This window comes from Diprion similis, chromosome 2 (assembly GCF_021155765.1).
Source record: "Diprion similis isolate iyDipSimi1 chromosome 2, iyDipSimi1.1, whole genome shotgun sequence".
Lineage (NCBI taxonomy): Eukaryota > Metazoa > Arthropoda > Insecta > Hymenoptera > Diprionidae > Diprion > Diprion similis.
The window spans coordinates 17,118,013-17,137,225 of NC_060106.1; the positions used below are offsets into that span (position 1 = coordinate 17,118,013).

A 19,213-nucleotide genomic window follows, 5' to 3' on the forward strand; every position below is an offset into this window, starting at 1 on the left:
CTCGTTGTTTTTGTTTTCTTCAAATTTTCAAATGAGAATCTAAAAATACGATCCCTCCAAACAACAATTCCGATAATACGTGACGTGACAAATTCCTCACGCTAATGCACCGCGGTCGGAATAGCCAGTCAAGCCTGTTAAGTTATGTTTTGAAAAATGCCGGATACTGAAATTTTTACAGTACTTCGATTTTTCTTCTTGGTTCGTAACACCGACGAATTCAAGACCCTTAAATTTGACTATCAAGCAAAATTTCTTGGAAAGACTATTTCCACCCCTTGGAATCGCCAAGTAGTTTGGCACTTGATAATCAATATACGAAATCATGATTTCTGGTCCATCGTCTGGTATATTTTTACAACGTGAAATTGAGCGTTGGTGCGCAGTAGATATTCCTCCTCTCCTGCCGATATGATGATTATACGTAAGCGTTTATTTCAAACTTTTTTTTCCTTGGCTTCCTCCTCGACACCCGTTTGCGTTTGCGTGTTCCAAAGATTATAAGAGCGGTAACGAATATAGCAGATGCAACGTGACTTTAATTCGGTGGCGTAATACTTTGATTCGCTATCGTAGTAGGGCTCAACGCACAAGGTATGTGTCGTTCTCAAAATATCATTACACGTTAGCGTTTCGTTTCTCAGAAGATAAAAGTATTATGAATGAAATCGGTTTTATCTCTTGCACACACGCTATCCATCGTGGGCGTCGCACCTCGTTGCACTTCGTACGCGCGCACGCATGCGCAGAAAACAGGGTCTACGTAACCGGCCACGTGTTTGATACCGCAGAACTTCATCGACAGCAAAGGTGTATACATACGTAGAAATGAAGCAGGTATTTTATACACATACCGTGGATAATCGGTCCGTGTGTGCAACAGATTTACATGACAAAGCATCTCACCAGCATGTGCGCAGCTTTTATCGCCACATATACATGCACGTGAAATGCACGGTATTTCTTTGCACACATGCATATATATTATATATTAACGAAACAATTTTCACACCGTTCTTAGCAGAACCAAGAATTTCTACCGGGTAATATATCACGTCGCTAAACTTATATATATATATATATATATATATATATATATATATATATATATATATATATATATACGGTGTCTGATCTCGTTTATAAGCCTTTCCAGGGCTTGACCCATATACGCCATGGTCGACCCTGGGGGTCAAGTCTCTTGTGAATACGCGCCCAATTCGTAGATTCGATTTTTCTCTGTTCAGGGAAAAGCTTCAACGATGTGTACGCATCGTCTTTCAAGTCTGGTGAGTACTCGAGGAAAACTTACTTGGATTTGTTTCAAGTTCTTTCTCGAAAGCTTTTAAGAATCACATACAAGTGTGAATGGAATTTTGAGATCTAATGACAAAAATCCTGCGAAACATTTCAGTTGAGAGAACAATTGATAAACTTAAACTCGGAAGATCGGTAGAAAGTTACGTTTGATTATTCGACAAATCTAACACGCGTAGAAATGCATGATAAGAAAAGTTATATAAAGACAAAAAAAATCGCAACTGCTATCTCTGCGTCGTTAACTTTTCAAACATCGAGTGTCGTGGAAATTAAAGTAGCTCATTACACCTCCTCAAACCTCGTGTAGGTACTCAATTATCAGATAGTTTAGCGCGTAGTAATTATATCGAAACCTGATTGCCGGGGCAATTCCAACGATACAGATTTTATCAGCGTCTCAATGGCATCTGTTTTTGCATTGGATCCTGGTAATTACGGTCCGATGTACCGACGAGTTCTAAGTATAAACCTGCAGGCTTGAGGAAACGGAAAGGACAATAAAGGCGGAAGCTACAATCTCGTACGTACGAACTTCGCATAAGGAAATCTTTACGATCCGCTCTCGACGATGCTGAGGACAAATTGATCGCAAATATTCCTATACGCATTCAATATATTATATACGCCCGAGGCTTAACGTGCGATTCAATTTTCATCCGACGCCACGCTGCCTCGCGTTATAATACAGAGTCAATTTATAGAGGCTGCCTGCCGATCGCAGGGTCACGAGATGCCTACTCGTGGGATTGCTGCCGATGGGGTTCGTGGACCCCACCGGATTTGACATTCGTCTATATCAGTCTAGACTCGGCCACTTCTTCTCAGTTCTCGACCAAATAAATAACCGATACCAGCCACTGTATAGGTGTGCGAAAATTGTTTATGGCGCCAGCAGAAAAAGGAGGACACGAAATCACTTGGGCTCCTTGCCAGTTGCCGGGAAAATCTTGATGTAGTACACCTACAGTCATGAATGAATACCCAATTCAAAGATTTACTCAGTCTTACTCCGAAAGAAAAAAATTCCTGGAGCGTATTTTATCCCCCTCAAAAATTTCGAACGAAAGTATAAAACACTGTGTATCAGAAAGGTGCGCAGGTGTTGGTGAATTTGAATTGCCGGCTTTTGCAAGCGAGATCGAGCGTACGAGGTCGACGGTCGGTTTACCTCTTAAAAACATAAATTGGCAGTGAGTAAATGAAGAAAGAAGGCCAAAATAACGACCTCGACGTAACGAGAGTAGCAGCGACGTTTCACAAGAGGCCAATAATCGTTGTGGAGAGTAGAAGCATTGGAGTGACCGTTCTATTAATAGACAACGACGTAGCAATCGATGATTGAGCGTAATGCGAAACTGTGACATATTTGTCCGTCCGTCAATTTGATCTCGTAGCGTGCATCAGCGACGAACCCGTGAAACAACCGGGACGAATTTCTAATCTTTACGTAACATTTTCATTGAGTTCGATCTCGTTCGGCCTTGTTCTGCATTTCTCTGTGGATCGTCTTCTACAGAGTTCGCGGTTTCACACGAAGTTTTTTGCCAACTTGCACTTGCGCGTCAGATTCATTCAACCGCAATAATTCAGCATGACGATCGAGTTCTCTACCTTTTGCGATTGGCTCTTTTGCCGATTGGTCAATATCGCTCGATCGTTTATTCCATGAGATATTTTGACGCGGCTCTAAATTAATTTTGACATTTTATCTACAAAAATTAACCGCATGTCAACGGAAACTGCGTACTGTAAAAAACTAAAGTTATCGTTTCGCCTTTGAGAAATGTCTTTAACCAAAAAAAAAAAAAAAAAAAAAAGAAAAACTGCAAGTTTAATTTCGAAATTTACTTTTGTTTCCCGATTTAATTTTCTCATAGAATACAATTCAATGAAAAAAAAATTCATGTTCATCCTGTTGTTATCCCACTGAATAAAAAGTCGCGTTAATCGTAAGTTTAAAAAATGCACGAAGCGATCTCGGCAACAGGTTGACGATTAACCACTTAAAATTTAGCACATTACTTCCTCTCCTGTGACGAGCGACAAAACGACGCTACCAAAATCGAATAAGAACAATCCAGACTGCCAAACTGAAACATATTGTACCGCATCGTTGTATAATCTTCGCACAATTTCAAGCCATGACTTTAAAAATTGCTCTGAATTTCCCTGCAGTCATCGGTAAAATCGCAGTGTCCTCACTCCGACCAATTCCCTTAAAATCCCTACACAAAATCCGTTGCATGGATATTTCATGTCTCTTCAACAATGTTAGTTAGGTATACCTTATTGTTAGTGTCATCAAGCACCGACACATGTCCCGAAGATCCCAGCTCACGCGACAATTCCAACGATACGTAGACTCCACGCATATGTGCACGTACACAGCGTACCTACAGTTCAACACTGACGTAGGACGTAAGCGTAGGAGTGTATGTAGTGCTTCAGTTAGGGCCACTCTCAGCTCATTACACGTAGCCTACTCCGTACCGCATGTATGCGGTTAGGGTCTAGGCTGCCGTCCGTAGCATCACTTCAGTTCAGCAACGTCGGTTGCCCAACGCATCAAAAGAGAGACAGCTGATTGTTTCCCTTGTTATAAATATTCCTTGTTCTTTTCTTTTTTTTTTTATGCGTAGACCAACGTGCAGTTTTGATCGCGATGCTGGTGGACGAGCGGGTGATTAACCACTCCGTGGTCGTGAAATCTTTTGGTTCTTTTTGACACACGCAACCGACGAAAAACAGAAGCCGGTTATCAGTGATTCGAAGAGTTATCAGGAGGCTTCGCGTAACTATTTTTGACTTCGTTCCACCGCCTTTCTCGATTATTCAGCACTTTTCTCGAGCCTTGGACTTCTTGTGCCGCTGTAACGTGCAACGTCTAGATGATAAGATTTCGTTCTGAATGTTTGGGTACTCGCGAATTCGGAGGAATCCCTGAACGAGAACCGACGTTGTGTGACCGAGCTTCCTAAGTCCCCTGAGAAAAGTGCCTGTTCTCGACTGAAGGGATAATTTTTGAAACGGTGAAACTACCTGTGCCGATTGACAGAAATCCAAGTATGAAGGAGTCGAGTGATGACTATCGCGAAAGCAAAGCTAGGCTCGAGAATCAGGCCGACAAATTTCGGAGTGAAATTATGAACCCTGACATGAATTTCGGACCTTTTTTTACGTCGAAAACCGCGGCGAAATAAAACGGAAGACCGGCAATGCCGAAAGGAATTATACACCGGATATTGAATTGATCGTCGTTCGCATCGATAGGCAAGAACAGTCTGACGCGTAATTGTCAATCTTCAATTTATCTTGTTTGATTAATTTTAATTGAATAATACGTATTGAACTGCTGCAGTCAGATATAAAGGCGTGAGAAAATTGGCTACGTAAATTGAACGCCGACGACTGGTACGGATACAGACATTAACCCATCAGTGTGTACGGCATACAGTCCCCAATACCAAAGTTCTTCACGCTGCTGTGTTTAACCGACGCGAGGGGACATTCTTCTTACGGACCACTGACGGCATTTACGATACGGTTTTTGGTGAAGGATTTTTGAAAACAGAGGTCAAGGGGGAAGCGAGTCGCACAGAATCTCAGGGTGCAAAATAAGAAGAAAAAAAAAAAAAAAATAGAACAAAAAACGAAATCAAGAAAGAGAGAAGGAAAAGAATTGATCAGAAAAAAGAGGACTAACGACGAAAAATAAGAAGAATTTAAAGAAGCTGCGACTTTTTACACAAAAATCGAACACGTCGACGCAACTGGCGAGGCGCAAAACAGAAGTGAAAATTGAACCGCGGGAAATAATATCCGCCAGAGAGGAGCTGATAACGAGCATCATCGTGTCCGGCAAACATGGTGCAATAGCGCTGAACGGTGTATATGAAATACACGATGGAGCGATTCTACAGGGTGATTATGAAATCAAGACCGAAATTTATGATTTGCTATGTAAGTTTTGAGAGTGAAAACGGTTGAGCGAAATATCGCCTCTCGGGACTGTCAAGCCCTTGTGTCGTTTTTTTCCTTTTCTTAAATTGTGCAAAAAGCTGAACTCCGGAACGCTGTGCAACTGTATAAACTACGGTTCGATATTCAGTGCGTACAGTGCCGTTGGAGTGTCTAGTGATTTGAATCAGTCTCATTATACGTATTATCTTCGCTCCGCTGCTGATACTATATTTGATATTTAACAGACGGTGAAGGATCTGCGCGCGCCTGTTTCCTTTGCAACTTCTTTTACCCAAGGTGAGGAGATCAGAACAACATCGAAAAAGTTATTTTAAAGTCTCTTGCATTAGTCCTATAGTTACACTTGCAGGATGAGTTTAGCAAAATGTTCAATTTGGGATCCGCTGATTTTCGACACACGACGAACACGTTTTAGACATAAATTGGAATCCAAACGTTTTCGACACAAGTGCTGGAAATACCAATATTATACCCGTATTTGTAGGTATCTGTAAAAAATGCGAAAGTAGATAAATTTGCTGTTACCCTTATATGAAGACGAGTTTTCGAAAAAGAATCCAATCACTTCCGATCTACAACGAAAACCTCGCATTTTCGGGATTTCTGAACGGCCGAAATTATGGTCGTACTTGTGGAATGAGTGGATTTCGCCAAGGAATGACGAAATGCACGCATCAACTCCACTCGACGATGATATCCTGTTCAGACTACACGAGATCGAGGCCTCAATTTCATACCGATCCATTCGCCATGGGTAGGCCATATGTGTACCATAACATACATCGAAAGCTCCTCCTGCGTACGTTAGTGTGAAATAAAATACCCCTGTGGGAACTCTGATGAGTCATTGAAGCAACGCGCCACTAACACAAGGCCGAACTTAATCGGGACACACTATCACTGCTAAGGACGCGTGTCCAGTTCCTCCACCTGTGTAGGTATAATAAAATGTGGTAAAATTTGCATAGGTAAATACAACCTTTGACAAGATGAAACGGAAGCGAGAATCACAAAATAAAAAAAATAAAAAAAGACAAATGATGCGCGATGTATAGTTACAGAATGTCATGAAAAATCTAAAGTTTCAAATTAAATTACTCTTCTTGACTATTAGCTGGGTCGAAATCATTATTGGTATTCCAATTCTTACGCAATTTCCGTCTTTCTCAATCCATTGATGTATCTTTCCAATCTCCAACTATTTCCCGACTCCCCAAGTTCGACCCATCGAGTCTTTCGACACCGCGTCGGTTTTGGTATTATACAATTTCAACACCCCGTAGGTAATCTGCTTCTGGTGGGTCTATTAGCGTCCGTATACGTCGTATGAAAATTGGCCAGCGTCGACACGTTGCGAAGGTCGCCAATGGATAGGTAATAAAAAAAATTAAAATATATCACACAGATAGATGTCGATATACGTATACATACAGCCGGCTACCGATTTGACAAATAAGCCGAGGTTTGATCAAGAGAGTTCGTTGCCTGTTGTTTGTCGTAGGCGTGATCCAACTTTTTTAGCTGTTTAATTTTCACCTTAGATATCGGTTTTTTTAGGCATATTCTTATTTTGTTTCCAATCAGTAGGATTTCTTTCGAGATGTATATTCATACGCTGAAACGAATTTAATAAGAAGAATTTCGGGGGAAGTAATTAAAGCGTGAGATTAGAAGAATTCAATTTGGGCATATCCTTATAGGTATATGTGAAAAGAGGGAACTTTGTATTATCTTTTACTTGTTCTTCAACTTTTCGAAATTCTTCGAACGAGAATGTCGCGTTATCCGAACGACGCTCTTTGCAAAGTATATTATTAGACGTATTTACGTCTATTATTACGATATGTGTTCGTAAAAGCTTTGGAAGGCGAGGCATAATTTCGCCGAAATTTTGAAACTCTAATTGTACACAGATTCGTCAGGTTAAAATTTTCAGTTTCCGGTTTGTGTATGCCGAATGACTGTACCTACTTCCCGTGCGTTGTGCGGTTACCTGTCTCTTGGAAAAATAAATCGCAGCTGACCCAGTTTGATAAGGTTGAGTATATTGTACTCAGAACGCTGTGGGACATCGTTTGTCTATTTATACAGTCGATTCTTATTACGAGTATCACAGATAAGTCGTCGATTATTTCTAAAAATAAAAAATTAGAACGAAAACACATTCGGCAAAAGTTGGAATGACACGTGATGTGAAATCACCGAATAATCATACCCATACGTCTAATTCGAGTTTTTCATATTTAGCCGTGACAAGCTTTGACGAAATCGAAATAATAGAGAACAGAGAATTGACTTTCCTAGTTTCTGAAACAAGACTGTACAACGCGCCTTTTTCTTTTTCGTAAATTATTATACCGTTTGTGCAGAAAAGTGATTATATAACGTAATCGTTTCCTGGTAGCGAACAAGCGGCCAAAGATTTTCATTCACAACAATTGTAGGTATTAGGAACAATTGTGTTGATGGTACGTAGCTGTGTAATATATATTACACTATACGCGTATGGAGTACACTACACGAATGGAAACGTACATACATACATGCGTTATTATTAACTTCCTACAAAAATACCTCGAGAATTTTATAATAGGACGAGGCGCCTCTTTTAAATAGACACAATTTATATACCAAGAAGGTATATTGCTATTAATTATCCTCAAGCCGCAATGCCACGAGGTTCTGAGTTCATATGTAACATAGGTAGGTACGTGGGTATGGATATACATTCGTACGTGTACCGATATAGCCGGCATCTCAACGATTCATTGTCAGCCGGATGCAATCGTCATTCTTTCACTTCTTCAACCACCGATCTTAACATAATGCTTCGACAAACCGACATTCCCGTCGATGCGGAATTCCGCCTCGATTTGAGCCCACATTCCGTGTAGTTAGAGAGATGGGTAAGATAAAAAAAAAAAACAAGAATACAAAAGCCCAAATAAGGTAGAGAAATGGACCAATTTTATTCCCTTAAACAAGCCTCGGATCCCTAATTCAAATTCAAATTATCACTCTAGTTTATTTTTTACAACACAGAAGTTCAAACCTTAGCAAATTTATAATCAAATTGACTGAATAATATGGGAAATATTTTCATCACTTACACCGATCATAAAATTTTTTATTTCGGGCAAGTAGCTGCTGATGGGCTTGAAAATTGATGCGATTTTCAAAAACAATTTATTACTCGAAAAATGAGTTCAATTTTTTAGCACATGCAACGGATTAATATATAAACAGATATGACATATGGATCGTTATCTTTCAAATTGGAACTAATGACTAACCGTCAGCACTTGTATAATTGTTATGCGAAACGTGCAATACTGACACGTTTCCATTCATTGCAACGTCAGAGGTGAGCTTGGCTTCAAAGTGTATTCATCCATTTTTGAAAACGTAGCATTATATTAGAGAATAGAATGGCTGGTCAGTTTGTCCAGAGAATTCTGTTTAAATGGAATATCACAGACCGAAGTAGCGACTGACGCAGATACATGACGAAAGAAAAGACTAAACCAAACTGTTATGTTAAGAAACAAAAGTCAGTTGATAATATAATATTCTTGAGGAAAGGAAGGTTAAACGAATGAATATACAAAGTTTCACGCGGCTTTTGGACAGTTTCTTCTCAAATTCCTGTTAAAAAGATAAAGAAAGAACGTAAAAAGAAACGAAAAGGAGATAGGAGTAAAGAAAAATAATAAACGAAGCGTAAATGTCGTCACCTCTTGACGCCACGTTTTTTCGTCACGGTATAATTAATTTTTTTGCATAAAATTCTGTCGACAACATGTTCATTCTGTCTTTACGAGCTTCATTTAATAAAGTTAAGTACAACTAAAGGTTCATTTGGAATTTCAATACCTCCAATGATGAGAAATTTGCGTGTTTTTTTTTTTTTAATTTTATTTTTTTAATTTTTACGGCAACTGGTATTTCTCTGATGAATGTTCACAGACAAGTTTACATTTAGAAACTTGTTCCGAAAGCGAAAAACGGGGCTTGCCACGACAAGGAAAATAATATCTTAGCACAAAATAAGAAACATGTCAGTTGCGCGAAGAGTTTGTCATGTAAATAGAATAACGCGGAGAAAAAGCCATCGATAATGGTAAATCAAGAGTGATTCAAACCACAGTACGGAAAACAGATAGGCAATATTTGTCAAGCTCAGAGCTTGAATCAAGGCAACTTTTATTACATTGCGATAGGCGACGTGGAAAAATAAACAATAAATGATCCAACTATACATACGAAAATGAATTTTGAATCAGAGCAAAATAGGGAAAATTGATTATATCCAGATGTGCAAAACGCGACTAAGATAGATCACGCTTGCCAAATCGAAACAAGCTTCTTTTAACGACAGAATTATCTGTGTGTAACTATAGTTATTTTGGCAAGCTTGAAACTCTAGTTTTTGACGCAGGTGTGCACAATATAACGACGAACGAACGTATTTAAATTTTTTTTTTTTTATACCATTCAGTTTTTCTTAACCTCCATCTTTCCATTTGGTTTTGAGGTCTAGACGTGCAGAGTTTCTTTATATAGCTCCAGAGGTCCAACCAACGGCTAAAATTTTGCTTAAAATTTTTTGCAACATACTCTTGATCGGTAAAAAGTGATAAGTTACGTCAATCAAGGTGGCATTTGGTCAGATGAGATAAGAGAGACAGAAATTGGAGTGTTTTTCGAATACCTATATATAACGTGTATATATTGTATATACATGTATAGGTACAGAGTAATTTTCTATCGGCTAATTTCCATGTTTGAAAAACACTCCAATTAACCTCACATCATCCGACAAATTCCTGGATATGTAGGAAGGTTAACTTCGGTAAGAACGAAGGAAAAAAAAGAAGAAAAAACGAGAGAAAAATAGTAATAACAATTACAAGAAAAAAAAGTGAATGATAAAAAAATCACCGTCCGCGAACAGAAGCTTTCCACGATTCTCAGCAAAACGATATACCGGAATCGTTAGGCGACGGTCATACTACAAATGACGTCACCATTAAATCAATGAGGCAATTATATACAAACGCGACGGTTATTTAAAGCTCTTACTTAGTAAATAACAACGTACATCTATTATTGGTGTATGTACATACAAAGAATAATTGAATCATTACGATATATGTATATATCTCTTTCTGATTTTAACTTTACCCCGTAATGTCAATACCGGGAATCGAGCCCCGGAACTGGCGCCAATCTAATCGTTATGACGTTGCGCATTTTATCCAAATGGTTTTACCCATTTAACGAGATCTTTTCGCGAATGACGTCAGATCTCTTGCACGAAAAGATAAGAAACATTTCTCTCCACGATTTCTCACTACCTCGAATCGGCGTAACTGAAATCTGAGAAGTACGATAAGTATATTCCACGGTATCGAACACTCTGCGAATGAAGGTGAATATTTGGGCAAAAGATATTCACCGAGTGTCGCAGGATTCGTTCGTTTTCATTAGCTCGAGTGCACGATTAATTCACCAATCGACTTTGCTCGATCGGCGGTGTGACTGAATCCGAGTGAAAAATGACATCAGCTAACGTAAGAGATCGAAAGAAACGGGAGGCTGGCGAGCGGGGCGGAATTATAAATAATCAAGGGTACCTATGGGAAAGGAATTGGAATCGGCGAAGCCGAGTGCCTGCGGACAATCGATCGACCGAAATTTAGAGACCTCCGGGTCACGTGACTCGATCCTTTCTATCGGGGTCCAGGGATCAGGGTCCTGGAGGTTGCGGCGAAACGAGCGGACGAATCCCTGCAGCACAAGTCGGCCGACATCCTTCCCCGTCAAGGATCGGACCACCGGCTGCCGGGCCTCTGACGCATGGGAAAGAAGGACGAAATTTCAGGGAGATCCGTCCGTCCGGTCGTAACGCGAAGAACCGATGACGTCACGTCGCTTCCCTAAACCCGAAGAGTTCCTCGGATCCAGGGATGTGATCGGTTCTTGTCCCCCACCCCTTCTTCGTTTTTTAGAGTTTATCCTGCCGCCTGCATGAGAGTAGGTATAACCAACGCAGCGAACCAGATGAGCTAATTTCGGCCGCAGATATACCGCATGGCATGGCCAGGGTTTCCCCAAAGGTCAATGAGCACTGCAATAAATTTCAACTAGATTTCCGAACCAGAAACGTGACGCACGATATTTACGTTGAGGTTATTATATATACTTTGCTATACATATACACTTATATCCGGTCGATGATCAATATTTTTTAGGAAATTTCAACCTCGAGCAATTTCGCGGATATCGTGAAATTTATCAATTTCGAGAAAAAAGATTGAACGTGTGTCTCAATTTCTTTTTCTTTTTATTACAACTCGTGATAAACTCGTATAACCGATCTCTGAATCGATTATACCACCAATTTAATTATCGCGTAACAAATATCGCAATAATTCTGCTTCAGAAGCTTGCATTAGACGAGAAATTCGATCTGTACAAATTACGAACGATCTCACGGTGAATGGACCGCTTTCAAAGTCACTATATTACACGTCTCGCGTACTAGAAAAGAAAAACAAAAAAGGAAAGAAAAGAAGAAAAAAAACCAGGCTTTCAGAGTCGTTAAAAGATATCCTAGACGCAGCTCTCACGCTTATAAAGTGGTAATACAAAATTAAACTTTCAAGTTTCGTAGCAGCTCTGCGCGATGGTTGAGAGAGAGAGAGAAAGAGAGAGAGAGAGAGAGATTTTAAGCCATTCGATACTTATGTCGAAACTTTCGAACCAAGCAAAATATACATGATTAATAAACGTCGAACGTTTTGCCGAACTAACGGCTAGTTCGCGGAAGAATTTTTCTCATCTTTCCGCATATGTCAGGAGTATGAATTTCCGGCCAACCGTAAAACGCAGAAGCAGCGTTTGCGGGAAAATTGACTGTATATTTTGCTTCCAAAAATCCGTATAAATACTGTTATCACACTGTGATAGTAAAATTTGCACAATTCTCGTCAAAGATAATAAAATAAGACGCGAAAAAAGGATTTGAAGTACAGAAAAAAAAAAAAAAAAAACAACTACAAGAAATCGGTCGATTCTTACGGACTCTTCGCGATCGTTCGATTTTCGAATTACAACGCGTCACGGAAGTGCGTGTGTAACGGAATATTCTGCAACTGTATGTAATAATGTAGGTAGAACGTAGAGGAACCACGCACACACCTGCGAGACGCACGCGCGTTTAACTTAAGAATTTGAACTTTCTCTCCGACCAACCGACCGCGCTATATATCATGCAGCACCGGAGGTACGTGCAAAAACGCCTGCCTTCGCTACCACCTTCCAAGTACGACCGACGATCTCTGCGAGCAGCAGGCTGACGATCTGTCTTTACAGATTTGCGTCATTCTGCAGCGGAACGGAAAATTGGAACGGCTAAGTAAGTGCAAGCGAATCGGTCGCCGGGTGGGGCGAAGCGAAACTTTCGGATAATGGAAATTCGAGCGTATGCGGAAAAGTACGCGATTTTCTTAAACGGAAAACAATCAAATAAAAAAAAAAAATCTGCTCAAGAAGGTGCGCAAGCATTTTAATTAATATTGGACTTGACTCGAGTTTCTCAATCAGTTTTTCTTTTTCTTTTATTTTCTTTTCTTTTCGCTTGGCAGAATTAAGACGATGACGCAATCGCAGTTCAAACTTGCACCGTTGTAAACGAATAAATATCGAGAGAAAGAGAGAACGAGGGAGAAAGAAAGTAAAAAATTCAATCAGACAATTGAAATAATTATCAATGATAATCGATTTCGCGAGGTAGGGTAAATTAAAGAAAAAAAAAGAAAAAAAAAAAAAAACAACTTTTAAAATCCTGAGGATTTGAAACTGCGGTTTATAGAAAGAGAGTGAAGAAAAATTTGAAGAAAATCGGTTGGATATAATATATATTGTATTGCAGGAAAGTCGAGAAATACGGTGATAGATTAGCCGTGTGTATATAACGCGTGTATATATATATATACATATATACATATATACATATATACATAGATAATATACGTGTGTACGAGTATAAGTTTGTCTTCGGTCGACTAACTAGCGGAGTCGCGCCTATTAATTACCGATTCGGAAGAGAGGAAAAAAGTAAATGAATAAAAATAATAAGAAAAGGGAAATATAAGAGGAAGAGAAGCAGAAGTAGAAGCAGAATCAGAAGCAGAAGACGAAGGCGAGTAAAAAGGAAGAAGTGGAAGAGGGAAAAAAAAGTAACAATCGTTAACAATAATATAGGAACGGTTGGGAGAGTGGGGGGACCGCGGGCCCTGATTGGACGACAGCTCAGCCATATTCCAAGCAGCGCGCACCCAGCGCGGCAATGTTGGCTATACTTCCACAAGACGCACATCTCCAACCCAGCATCCAAATAATCGCTACTTAATTGTCAATCTTTAACCGATCCGTTTAAGAGGGACAAAATATCGTTGGTTGAGAAAAATTACATACGACTTTTATAGAAATACGAGTCGTACGTAACCGCGTTAGACGTACCTATTCTGCAGCTGCGGATTGTTTTTATCACAGCACCGCATCACGTGTATGTAATATAATCATTCGATCGACGTATTGCAGATATAATCATTCTTTTAATTATACGGTAAACGTATAATATCGATTCTCAAAGTGTCGGTGAAGTGAATTTATTTTCTACATCATCCTAGCCCGGGAACAGTTTTTATTTCGTTTTGTTTTATTATTTTATTATTTTTTTCTTATTCTGCTTTTTACCGAATATTCGAATTTATTGTGAGATCGCGGCGGACCGATCCGAGTGAAATTTTCGAACGATTATTTCATCTAGTTTACTCGCCAATTCTCTCGGACTAGAATTCGAAGATATCTATAAAGATATATATATATATATATCCATCACCTGCAGTGAAACCCGAACTCTGTGACGAGTCGCAAGTGCGGAGGGAAGATAATCGAAGAAGAAACACGCGACGCTAGACGGAGAAAACGTAAGTTGATTCAAATTCAAAACTGACGTGTAAACGTCGTTAACGATCCACGTGCGGTTTATATTTGAGACTCGAGTAAAATTTGGCGGGAAGTGAAACGACGATCCGTCGCAGTTCAAATAACTTGACAGCTGACAACGAGCCGAATCCCATTATAGATCATAGATCAATAAAGCAAAGGTTTACCGCGCGGTGAAATCGCTCCTCAACTGTTATCAAAAATGAATAAAAATTGTACAATTTTATCCGGCGAGGGCTCGGCTTACGCCTGTAATAATTCACGTGGCGTTGCAAGAAGGCTGCAGAATGCTGGCGCGTCCGTCACACGCGTCTCTTTCAAAGCCCGACGACATGTGACACACGCATCGAGCATATCGGGTGCCAGCAGCGTCTACGCCGCCTGAATGCGCGTCGATTCCGCGTGCGGAATACAAATTGAAACCCTTTAGGAGACCACTTGAATCTCGTCCCATTTCGAGTTTAGCTCCGCATAGTTTAAGGGAGTTGCAAGCGACGAGATTGAGTCTCGCAGTTTCTTGAAGGCCTCGATTCTTGATTGTAGAAAATCTAACGCCTCGTTAAATGTCCCCGTTTTGTCGTCGTTGAGAAATTCGTTACTTAAACAGATGTGTTATTATGATTCCCTAGACAAAAGCGGCGCTGATATCGAATTTCGAGAAACCGATAACGAGCATGTCGTTTGCGTAGCCTGATGGTGATGGTGAAGAAACTAAATTAAAACAAACACATTCCTCTGTGACCCGCGATTCATAAAACACTTGACCATTAGATACGAAGCGACGGAAAAGAACAAGCAGAGTCTGACAATGTGAGAGGAAAAATTGCGGATGAAATGAATCCGAAAAAAAAATTAAGCCTTTCGTCTCTCTTCTTTATATTAGCTACGTAATACTGGTATCGAATCGGCAAAAAAAAAACTCTTAAGATGTAACACAACTTCGTTATACATACTCCCACACATGTATAAAGCATATACGGTCACTGGCGTTCTTGCAGGGCAGGGGTTTTTCGGTAAAAATAGAACCGATGGTGTTGGGTGACACTCCCATGGGACCCAACTAACCTCACCACCATAAAACCACCGAGAGATCTCTCTACTCCCGTCAAACTGTGTCACGCGTCGTTATTCGTACGATCGGGCTAGAAGAAAATTTTTACCTTTGATTGAAAAATTGCGCGTCCGTATTTTTTTTTTTTTTTTTTTCTTGCAGTTTCTGTTTGTTTATTTTTTTTTTGTCTTTCTTTTGAACTCTTTTTAAATAATTTTGACAGATATTATGCAGATCATAAACGGTGAAGTGGAAACCTACCTTGCGAATTGACACGGAGAACAGAAACGGACGAAAAGAAAGAGGAAATAGAACTAACGAAAGAGCGAAAAAGAAAACGAGCACGCTTGTTGCAGACGCTAAAAATATTTCTGCCGACTAGTCCTTTTTTACCAGACGACGTGCATCAATTGCGTCACGAAGATCAGTGCAGTACATACATATGTATATATATACATACACGTACCTTGCGTCATCCCTCTTTTACTGCAGGGCCCATGCAAAATGAAAAAAAAATTCAGCGAACCCCGCCTTTACATTCCTCAGCTGTGCGTAAAATCTATATATAGTTATTCGTATTCAGTAATGCACTTTCATTCATTGCACTTTCCCTAAAAATACGTCATATACATACATATGTGTGAGTGAGAAATTTTAAGTTTACCGAATATCGGTTAGAATAGAGAAGAAAAGAAAAAGAAAAATCATTTTAAACATACTATTTTCCTATATTTCTTATACACGTTACACTGACAATATGAAGAATTTCATTATATTAAAAGTCAGTGAATTGCAAAACAACCTGTGATAACATTGACAAATATCTATTGCGACAGTACAAATTATGATAAAATTTAATAGGCAAAAAATGATGGTATATCTGTTAAATACTAATATTCATTGTTCAACGGGAAAGAATCTAAGCGTATAATTAGAATCTATTTTGAATTGATAACAGCGCGATACTAAAGACAGGAAATTTTCTTCGGTGTACGAGGGTTGCCAAGCCTCTCGGCGTAGGTCGCCTCACATGTAGCCTGTCACTTATAACCACCTGTAGCACTCTGACTCGACGAGAACTCGAGTTAGCCGGCTTTCGTTTGAACCCACTGACGCCCCTTAGGTGAGACCGGACAAACCATTCATTTCTCATCCAGGATTTGGGAACAATTTACGGCGTGCCAAGGCCTGAACTTTTTCCCCAGCAGCCCCAAGAGCGGACTTATAACGAGAGAGGGCTGTTTCGCGTGCGTCGTTCGGGTTATTGAAAAGAAATTTGACTTCAACAATCAGCAGCGGACGGGGTGCCTCAAAGTTTCAGCTACACATGAGAGATGAGATATCGTTTTTTCTCTCGTTTTACGACTTGGCGTTTTCGTGTTTCATTGTCAGTCTTTCCTCCCCCTGATACGGAGTAAGATTTATTCCACGTTGAGAGGGGCATAACTCTCGCGTTTGCACCCGCGGTTGTAACTATTATTTCGGAAAGCGTGGGCAAAGAAGAGAAGATAACTAAAATAGTACAAAGGGGGTTCGGGGCCACGCGGTGGCTGGAAGAGACCCAGAACCCACAATCTTTCCTCTCTTTACACACGAGCGTGAAACTCCGTTAGTGTAATAGAACGTAAGAAGCGTAAGAGCTGGCAGACTGCAGCGACGGAGGGGGAGGAGGGCAAAGGAGCTAAGAAGCTCCGAAAATATCCGTAGAGTCTTACAAGTGTTCTAGGAACTACGGCTCCCAGCCTTTCTTTTCTCTCTCTCTCCGTCTCTCTTGGTCCAACGGGCTGATGGGCTGACGAGCCGAAATGGTCGGGGGGTCCGTCTTAATTATTTCTCGAAATAACTGAACGCACAAGGGGGGGTGAGAACGGAAAAGGGGGCGGGTCACGCCCTCGGGAAGACTCCTCTTCCGTTTGTTCATAGCCAAAAACCCATGGGCAGGCCATGAGCTCGGATCCACTTCACGTCTCGTCAGGATCGGTCCGAAACCTTTAGTGCGGACATGAGGGCATCAGGCCTGTGTGCAGGGACTTTCGTCGCTCGCGCTTAAATCCGATCGAATAGATGTCAAGAAAAAGAGCGAGATAAAAAGAGAGAAGATTAAATGTGGGTGAAAATGAAATTTGAAATAAACTAGACAAGGCATGACGAAATCTGTAGAAGACAAATGACGAAATTGAATGTTGAGAATAAGAGTCTCGCGAAGGATCGAATCGATCAACTCGAGTGGAAATTTTCAAATCACAGCTTGGAAAAACTGCGTCGAGAGTTTTCGTCATCAAAAATTGGGAATAATCATTGTAATACGTCAATCAGCTGCCTTATATGGTGAATTTATGTTTTCTTTTTAGAATTTTTATGTTGCCGAAGTGATTCAGAGTCCGGTTTAACGTCACGTGTGTTCCGCCATTATTACTCCATCTTTTTCGAGCCCGCAGATGCCGGACCATCTGATTAATTAATCCAATTTAACTGTTCTCAGCGCGGTTCGAAGTTCTAGCTATCCTCAATTTCATTACACACGATAATCCCCTTCGCTGCTAAAACGTTCTTTGCCTCCCGACTGAAGTCACCCCCATAACCTGTATTCCTTCATGCTCTGCTCCATTAGCGTAAAATTTATACAGTGTGAGTAAGATTCTTTTCATTTTTTTTCTTCAACTTTTCAAGTCTTAACAACTTGGGTTTAAAATCTCGATTAAATCTGTTTCACTGGTTCGATTATAGAGGCCGGAGTTCAACTTGCGAAATCATTTGATACCCCGATTCAATTCATTGGCGATAATTTACGCGGGAGGAATGCGGATGAGCCACGTGGGCTGGATTGATTTCAAGGAAAAATCCTTCATGAAAATCTAAAACCACAAAGCGTCCGCGAATTCTGAATCTCGTGCCAATTTCACAATCAGTTTCTTGCAATACTTACTCCGAATTACGGGTGAAGTGCCCAGGTTCTATAACGCAGCATGTGATTTAGTCTCGAGGCTGCAAACGAGGTTCAAGGCTTAGATTTTTCCTCGTACCTACGTCCCATCGGCGGCGACTGGCGCGGCATTCTTCTGGCGATACGCCGTTAAAAATGTCTTTCAAGAATTCCAACCTAGGCAAAATCCCCGAGTGATAACTCGACGTCGTCGACTGATAACCGAGCGACGCTCTGCTTACTTTGCTTCAGCTCATTTGTACCTTCCTCATGAACAGTTAGTCGGAGGAAACCAAAGCTTATAACGAGTATCGTTTTACGACGGTCTAAACGTCAACACCCGATGTGAATGGCTCTGCCACTTTGAGAAAGTGAATGAGAAATGGTTTAGTTAATTTGAGAATGGAATGACGAGTCATTAAGGTTCTTCACACTGTTCAGCAACACACGATCCATCGGCAAATTGGACGGTGATACTTGGCGATCGATCAAAGTCACGACTCGTCGGTGACTTCAATGTATGCTACCTTGAATAAAATGCGCGACAGTAGGTACCTACGGTTCAATTCACGATAGAGAAGTCCCTGAAGCCCTTTACGCTTGGCTAGCCAAACTGCAACAGCGTGTTTCCGACCGACTCTCACTTTTACTTTGCATATTCATGGAGTCCGTGTATTTTCCACGGCTCTGCTGTTCCGCCGTGATAGGCAAACTGGGGTAAAAAATCATCTCGGTATTTCGTTCGTTGTGACACGTTTATTTCTATAGATTCTTGTTCATGGGCAGGCAATGAGGCATGTGGGTAGGTACATACGTGGACTCATGAAAGTCAGTTGTACACCGTATGTAACCGCGACTGCCGCCTTGACCTTAAAGTGGGATTACTCAACCGAAACCAATGCACAGCTGCTAGAGAGCTAGGA

General features: G+C 40.5%; 2 protein-coding genes across 4 annotated transcripts in view; one reads left to right on the forward strand and one right to left on the reverse strand.

Moving 5' to 3' along the window:
- LOC124416356 (peroxisomal leader peptide-processing protease) overlaps window positions 1–19,213 on the reverse strand; it is an 81,887-nt gene that overhangs the window by 42,329 nt on the left and 20,345 nt on the right. The window lies entirely within an intron of this gene.
- Window positions 1–19,213, forward strand: part of LOC124416361 (ion transport peptide-like) — a 41,606-nt gene that overhangs the window by 6,503 nt on the left and 15,890 nt on the right. The window contains exon 1 of one of the 3 annotated variants that reach the window (XM_046897335.1): window positions 14,038–14,297. The exons of 1 other annotated variant lie outside the window; for it this stretch is intronic. The gene's annotated coding sequence lies outside the window, so the exon portion shown is untranslated. Of the gene's footprint in view, window positions 1–14,037; window positions 14,298–19,213 lie in introns of those variants that run through there. One more of the 3 variants, XM_046897333.1, reaches the window with a different exon arrangement.